This window comes from Cyprinus carpio, chromosome A18 (assembly GCF_018340385.1).
Source record: "Cyprinus carpio isolate SPL01 chromosome A18, ASM1834038v1, whole genome shotgun sequence".
NCBI lineage: Eukaryota > Metazoa > Chordata > Actinopteri > Cypriniformes > Cyprinidae > Cyprinus > Cyprinus carpio.
Genome location: NC_056589.1, coordinates 268,573 through 277,389, shown reverse-complemented (window position 1 = coordinate 277,389; position 8,817 = coordinate 268,573). Strand labels below are relative to the sequence as shown.

Here is an 8,817-nt window from a genome sequence, read left to right as displayed (position 1 = left end):
GTTGGTGGGGACATAAAGTATAAGCAGCCCAATATAAGTGTCCCAGATCCACCAGCTACACCAGCCACCTGCACCCGTTCACAATCACCAGAGTACTAATTACGAACACCTGAAGTCACTTACCTGAGCACTATATCTGTTCACTCACCTCAGTGTCTCACTGATTTGTCTCAAGGTTGTATACCTTAGCTCAGTGGTTCTCAACTCCAGGCCTCGGGACCCACTGCTCTGCACATTTTGAATGTTTCTGAATCTGACACACTCAGTTCAGTTCATGGATCTCTCTCCTAATGAGCTGATGATCTGAATCAGGTGCGATAAATAAGGTAGACAAACAAAATGTGCAGAGCAGTGGGTCCCGAGGACTGGAGTTGAGAACCACTGCCTTAGCTCATACCTCTTCGCACTGAGCTGGATTGCTGTGGCTCTGTGTCGCCTGCTGTCTTGCTGGATCTCCCTGAAGAGGATTAAGATAAGGACTTCAGTTTCAAGAGCTACAGTTATGTTTTGGTTTTAAAACTTACTGTTCAAAGCTCTCCTTCAGTTTGTGAAAAAGATGCTTTGAATCGATCTTCCTGTGTATGCCTCTCTATCCAGCGGTGAAAATAAGGGAGTCAAAATATTTGTTATTTAGTGTGTGTGTGTGTGTGTGTGTGTGTGTGTGTGTGTGTGTGCGAGTGAGAGAGAGATAAATGCCAAAATAAACAAATTAATTCTAAAAGGTGTGTGTTGCTTTTTTTTTTTTTTTTTTTTTTTTAAATGTGTACATGAATGGATTCTGATATACATTTTAGCATTTATATAGAATAACTAAACTATAGCTGAACTTTTTGAGGGGACATTGTTCCTTTTAATATCACGAAGAAAAAATTGAATGCATTTCAGATTGCATGCATTCTAGGCTAAGAGTGTTCCCTTTACAAATTCAAATGTACTGAGCCTGTTATTTATTGGTTCAATAGACGTGTCTGTGATTGGCTACACTGCTCAGTGCTGCAAAAATTTTAAATAGAAATATCTGACGTTTGTGCAAATGCAAATATGCACAAAAGAGCTTGCCAAATGTTATTTAGTTTCAACTAAGGGTGCTTTATATATAAAAATCTTGATTTTTTACTCTTTTTCAATTAGAGATCACGTAGGACTGCAGTCACTTCCTGTTTGTTGCTGTCGTATGCCTCTAGTTTGAGCTCTGTCACGTTATTTCTCTATTGTCTATCTTTTTTTTATTGTTGAAATCTATTTTATACACCATTTTCGTTTCTATAACGTGTGAATATATCCTATTATATATCGTATTCTACAACAAAAACAATCAGAGCGCCTTGTTAGCACTAGTTTTATTTTTTGATTTCCCGAGTCCGCTAATAGCTTATAGCTAGTACTCTATTCACACACATTACAATTGATTTTTTTTTTTTTTTTTGCTTTTTTTTTTTTTTTTTGTTTACTTTTTGTTGCTTGTTTTAATGCGGTGGAGGCCGTGGAGAAGCAGATTCGAGTCCTGGAGCAGAGGCAGGCCCAGCTGAGAGAGCGGAGAGCCGCGCCGGAAACCTCCCGGGCTGACGCTCACAAGTCTGGGGTAAGTATGCAGTGCGCTACTAACAGTCCCACCACCTCCACCCCGTGTGTTTCTCTGCACAGGCCCGGTGCACCCAGGACGCGATCTGCCCAGATGTCCTTTCACTCTGGCGCCGGCTACACACCACGGACCCTGGGTGCATCCGCAGCGGAGGACGCGAGCCAGGCCCCGTGCGACGACTTCTCCCCCTCCGGTCTTTGAGATCTCCACACGGAACCGCTTCTCTCCCCTCCACGAGACGGAATGCGATGCTGTGATCGTCGGAGACTCCATCGTCCGACACGTCCGTGCTACGTTAGCCGAAGGTAAAGTGCACACTCACTGTTTCCCTGGTGCTTGTGTTCTCGGTGTTTCTGCTCAGATACCCGCGATCCTGAAGGCCGACGAGAGCCCCAGAGCGGTCGTGCTTCACGCCGGGGTTAACGACACCACGCAGCGGCAGACAGAGATGCTGAAGAGGGACTTCAGGAGCCAGATTGTCATGGTGTAAAGAACAGAAACTGCTCTTTGTTAATAATTGGAATCTTTTCTGGGAGCGTCCTAAGCTTTTTCGCGCTGATGGCCTGCACCCCAGCAGAGTCGGAGCAGAACTCCTGTCGGACGACATCTCCAGGACTCTACGCTCCATAGGACTAGTAAGCCAATTCTCAAATAACTGCTATGATGGCTTTTGTTCTACCCGCTTAAATGTTTGAAGTTACTTGCGCTGTCCAATCTATTAAGACTGTGTCTGTTCCCCGAATAGTGAGGTCAAAATATAAATTTAATGTAGGATCTAGAAAAAATCTTATCATGATTATACCAGAAAAACGTGAAATAAATGAACAAACAATTTTTAAAGTTTGGGCTCATAAACATTAGATCACTCACACCCAAAGCAGTTATTATAAATGAAATGATCACAGATAATAGTTTTGTTGTACTCTGCTTGACTGAAACCTGGCTGAAACCAAATTATTATATTGGTCTAAATGAGTCTACTCCACCAAACTACTGTTATAAACATGAGCCCCGTCAGACTGGTCGTGGGGGAGGTGTTGCAACAATATATAGTGATATTCTCAATGTTACCCAGAAAACAGGATACAGGTTTAAATCATTTAAAATACTTATGCTTAATGTTACACTCTCAGATATGCAAAAGAAATCTATTGTGTCTCTTTCTCTGGCTACTGTGTATAGACCACCAGGGCCATATACAGAATTCCGAAAAAAAAAAAGAAAAGAATTTGGGAGATTTCCTCTCAGACCTGCTGGTTACCGCTGATAAAGCGCTAATTTTCGGAGATTTTAACATTCATATTGATAATACAAATGATGCATTAGGTCTTGCGTTTACTGACTTATTAAACTGTTTTGGAGTAAAGCAAAATGTCCCCGGGCCCACTCATCGTTTTAATCATACGCTAGATTTAATTATATCGCATGGAATCGATCTTACTGACATAGATATCGTACCTCAAAGTGATGATGTTACTGACCATTTCCTTGTATCGTGCATTTTGCGTATTGATGATAATTATATAGCTTCGCGTTATCGTCCGGGCAGAACTATTGTTCCAGCCACCAAAGACAGATTCGCAAATAACCTGCCTGATTTATCTCAACTGCTCTGTGTACCCATAAATACACATGAACTAGACAAAATGACTAGCAACATGGGCACTATCTTCTCTAATACATTAGAAGCTGTTGCCCCCATCAAATTGAAAAAGTCATAGAAAACAACCAAAACAATCCAAGGTTTTTATTTAGCACAGTGGCTAGATTAACAAATAACCAGACGCCACCCGATCTAAATATTCCCTCACAGTTAAATAGCAATGACTTTATGAATTTTTTCACTGATAAAATAGATAACATCAGAAATACAATAACAAATGTAGATTCTACAGCATCTAATACTTTAGTTTTATCCATCGCACCTAAAGATAAACTGCAGTGCTTTACAACTATAGGACAAGAGCTAAATAAACTTATCACTGCATCTAAACCAACAATGTTTATTAGATCCTGTACCCACTAAATTACTGAAAGAGTTGTTACCTGTAGCAGAAAAACCGCTTCTCAGTACTATTAACTCGTCGTTATCTTTAGGTCACATCCCAAAACCATTCAAGCTGGCGGTTATTAAGCCTCTTATTAAGAAACCACAACTAGATCCTAGTGAACTGGCAAATTACAGACCCATTTCAAATCTTCCATTTATGTCTAAAATTTTAGAAAAAGTTGTCCGCTCAATTGTGCTCCTACCTGCAAAAAAATGATCTCTATGAAGAATTTCAGTCAGGTTTCAGGCCCCATCATAGCACAGATACTGCACTTGTTAAAATTACAAATGTCTTGCTTCTTGCATCAGACCAAGGCTGCATCTCATTGCTAGTTTTACTTGATCTTAGTGCTGCGTTCGACACCATAGATCACGACATACTCATAGATAGATTAAAAAACTATACAGGTATCCAAGGCCAGGCTTTAAGATGGTTTAGATCCTACCTGTCCGATCGCTACCACTTTGTTTATCTGAAAGGGGAGTCATCTCATTTATCACCAGTAAAATATAGAGTGCCACAAGGATCTGTCCTAGGTCCTCTGCTATTTTCAATATACATGTTGCTCCTTGGTAATATCATTAGAAAATACGGGATTAGTTTCCACTGTTATGCTGATGATACTCAACTATATATCTCAACAAGACCAGGTGAAACTTCAAAATTATCTAAGCTAACAGAGTGTGTTAAAAATGTAAAAGATTGGATGACCAATAATTTTCTCCTATTAAATTCAGATAAGACGGAGATATTACTTATTGGACCAGAAAACATTACACAGAATCTCGTAGATTACAATTTGCAATTAGACGGATGTACTGTTACTTCCTCTACAGTCAAAAATCTGGGTGTTTTATTAGACCGTAACTTGTCTTTTGAAAATCATATTTTCCATGTTACAAAAACAGCATTCTTCCATCTTAGAAACATTGCCAAGCTACGAAACATGTTACCTGTTTTCTGATGCAGAAAAGCTAGTTCATGCATTCATGACCTCTAGACTGGACTATTGTAATGCACTTCTAGGTGGTTGTCCTGCATCCTCAATAAACAAGCTACAGGTAGTCCAAAATGCAGCGGCCTTGCCAAAATGTCCTTACCAGGTCAAGAAAATATGATCATATTACCCCAATTTTACAGTCTCTGCACTGGCTACCTATTAAGTTCCGTATCAGTTACAAAATATTATTACTTATAAGGCCCTTAATGGCTTAGCTCTTGCGTACCTAACTAGTCTTCTACCACGCTACAACCCATCACGCTCCCTAAGGTCACAAAACTCTGGACTTTTGGTAGTACCTAGGATAGTAAAATCCACTAAAGGAGGTAGAGCTTTTTCGCATTTGGCTCCCAAACTCTGGAATAGCCTTCCTGATAATGTTCGGGGTTCAGACACATTTCTCTGTTTAAATCTAGATCAAAAACACACCTCTTTGGCCAAGCATTCAAATAATGCATCTCATAATTTTGGACTGCAGTTATATCTGATCAAATGCGCATTATTATTCTTTAGCTTGGGTTAAACTAATTAATTTTACTTGGCTGGAACAGCAGCTATGCTAATTATGTCTCTCTTTGTTTCTCTGTTTTGGATTTTGGTAACTAGGATTTACACAAGCTCCAGTCTGGATCCAGAACACCTGAGAAGAGATGATGCCAACCCCTCAGAGGACCTCAGATGATGCTAACCCAGAGACCACATACAGAACTACCACACTTTGCTATAAGTTTGATTCCATTGCTGTTAAAAGTGTTAATCGTCTGTTTGTTTACGTCTTTTATTGATTTTTCTGAACATTTCTGCCGTATACATATAAACTGACAGTCACCACTGATAAGCCACTATTAAATATTGTAGAAACTTAATTTTCTGTTAAGTTGCTTTGCAATGATTTGTATCGTAAAAAGCGCTATTCAAATAAACTTGAATTGAATATATATACGTTTTTTTTTTTTTTTTTTTTTTATATAAGTGTTTAGCTTGTAATCTGAGTGTGGCACGATAAACTGCTTTCTGTATAGATTTAATGTGGAATGTTACTTTAAATACGGGAACAGTTGGCAATCCCACTTTGCATGTTTTAAGCACTTATGATGTTCTTACTTTGGCCATGCATTAAATGCACGTTCTTGAAAGAGCGCAATATGCTGATGTATTTACTTTAACTTCTTAGATAATGCCTGTGGTATGATGACGACAACAACAGTGGTTACATATAAATATTTTAATTCGTTTATCAAGATTATTGCTAGGAAAAATTCAGTTTCTCCCATACTAAATTCTACGTCCTTGAATTGAAGGCATTTTTTTTTTAAACAAATTTGGAAAAAAAAAAAAAAAGTTTCCAAAGTATGTGATTGCATTATCTGCTTCAGGCAATAACAGGACAGAGAACGTTTAAATGAACATTTCTTCTTTAATACGAGTTGTACTTTCATGTTATATCAAAGGATATGATGAAATATAAAGTACAACTTACAATCATGCATCACTTCTGTGCCTATAAGCTGTTTCAACCAGGGAAATCATCAGTATAACAGCCTGTGAAGAACATATGTGACATTTACTTCAGTAAGATAAGTGTCTCTATAGAAAATCATATCACCAAAATTATAAATACATTATACATTTGTGTAGAATATAAACAAGTTTTTAGAACAATCATCCCAACAATTAAAAAAGAAAAACAATTAAAAAAAAAAAAAAAAAATATATATATATATATATATATATATATATATATATATATATATATATATATATATATATATATTTGAGAGCAGAAACTTTAGTTTGCTAATTTTGTGATTTGTGCACCAAATTATAAGCTTTTTATAAAAAAAATAAATAAAAGCCTGATAGCCTCATTTTTCTTTTAATGTAGCTTATTTTAAATAAAACCATTAGGTTTTGTGCTCAAATTAAGATAATTATTGTATTGTAAACATTGTTTTAAATTATGGTCTGACTGGCAGTGCTTATACGGCTTGTGGAGAGGCTGCCTCCGCCCTACATGCCATGCCATTACTGCAGGTCCACCAGGCTCAAGCACTGAAGGTCACTGTGAGTTCTCTGGGTCATGCGATGTCCACTCTTATGGTCCAGAAGCGCCATCTTTGTGGAGAGGCTGCCTCCGATGAGGGATGCTGACAAAGTTCGGTTTCTCAATACCCCTGTATCCCAGACGGCCTCTTCCGTGTCACGGTTGAGAGTTTTGCCCAGCAGTTCTCAACTGCACAGAAGACCCAGCGGGCCAGGCCTCTGCCAAACTTGGCAGCTAGCGGAAGAGCAAGATGCCTGGTGATGGGCGACCCAGAGATAGAGGCAGCTGCTCTTTCTCCTAGAGGAGGGCCGGTCGGAAAATTCTCTATCTCTGGTCTCGAGAGGGCATGGAGAGATGTGGATGCTCCAGAGCCAGATCACACTCATCCTCTGTCGCCAGTAGGCAGCAGTGGGCTCTTCGAGGGAGCTGGCAAAGGCCCTACTCACGCACCCTCTGCCCAACCTTGGAACCATGTAAGTGTTTGCACTGCACACTCAGACACCGCTTCTGTCGGCCCACAAGCTGCCCAAGCTGGGTCCCTGCATTTCACCTCGCTCGCAAACACCACTGCGGGTATGTCGGTGGGTCCACTGGTCCCACTCCTATGGTACCTGGAAGCTTGGCTAGCACTGGCCCGTCCATCTTGCTCGCGATCCTTTGGACCATCAGACAATGTTCGCAAATCCCGGGGACCACCCAAGTTTAGGGGCATCCACTTCACATCTGTGAAGGCAGCCGATGCTGTCTTGCATGCGGAGATCGCAGTCCTGCTGGCGAAGGACGCGATAAAGCCGGTCCCTCCAGCCGATATGAAGACAGGGTTTTACAGCCCCTACTTCTTTGTACTCAAGAAAGGCGGTGGGTTACAACTGATCTTGTACTTGCGTGTCTTGAACCGGGCCCTTTACAGGCTGCCATTCCCAGATGCTAAAGCAGAAACTCATCTTTGGGTGTGTCCCGTCCCCCGAGATTGGTTTGCAGGGATCGACCTGAAGCAGGTTGGCTACTTTCATGTCTCCATCCTTAAGCACCACAGACCTTTCTGTGGTTTCGCATTCAAAGTACAAGGCATATCTTTTCAAGGTCCTGTCTTTTCGGGCTGTCCCTGCTCTCCCCCTTGTCTACTTTGAAGTTGCGGAGGAGGCTTTTGTTCCTCTGTGAGAACAGGGTGTTCGCACGCCTGCTGCTATCTTAGACGACGGCTCATACTAGCACAGTCACTGGATGTCTGCAAGCACAGGGTGCTCAGTCACCTCAGCCTGTTAGGCTTCTTTCGGGTCAACTGGGAAAAGAGCAAACTCTCCCTGACACAAAGGTCTCTTTTATTGGTATGGAGTTGGATTCGGTTGAAACGGCGTGCACGCTCAGTCAGAGGAATGTGCTCGGTCGGTGTTGAGCTGCATGAATTCGTTCAAAGCCCAAGGACAGCGGTCCCACTGCCCATGGCAGTCACGTTGCTGGGGCTGCTTCTATGAGAACTGCCTAGAGTTGTTAGCAGTGTGCCTTGGAAAACCCCATCTCAAAGGATGCTTACAAAGGCAACCCATGTACTGGTCCATACAGACAACACTGCAACCATTGCGTACATCAACTCGACAAGGTATCTTTGCTCCCGTTATAACCGCAGCTCACCCGCCACCCTCCTCCTTTGAGTCAGAAGCATCCAAGGTCACTTCGTGCCATTCACATTCCATGTCTGCTCAACCTTGTGGCCGACAACTATCATAAGCTGTGCCCCTGTGGCACCCATGTCCAAACCTCTGGGAACTTCATGACCCCAATCTGGCCACAGTCACTCGGCACGAGCACTGCCTATCCATACATTTAGGCCTTGAAATGGAACCTGTCGATCGAGTGGTATTCCTCTCGTCAAGATGGTAAAGATGTCCCATAAGAGTTGTGCTTTCCTTCTTGCAGCAAGCACTGGAGTGAAGGCTGTCTGCCCTCCAATCTTAAAGTTTACGTCGCTGCTATTTCCGCTAACCATGTACCCTGTGGAAATGTACCTGCTTGAAATGTTTCTGACCATCAGTTATTTGTCCAAATGTATCATAGTTCTTATCATAGGATATTCATGTCCAAAATTATACTCTGACAAGAGCGGGAAAATGTCGGACCACGTGATTTAATAAGATAACAT

The 8,817-nt window shown here is 41.3% G+C and overlaps 1 pseudogene; it reads left to right on the top strand.

The window, feature by feature from the left end:
• Positions 1-2,288: 2,288 nt before the first annotated feature.
• On the top strand, positions 2,289-8,609 carry LOC122148505 (annotated as a pseudogene).
• Positions 8,610-8,817: the final 208 nt, after the last annotated feature.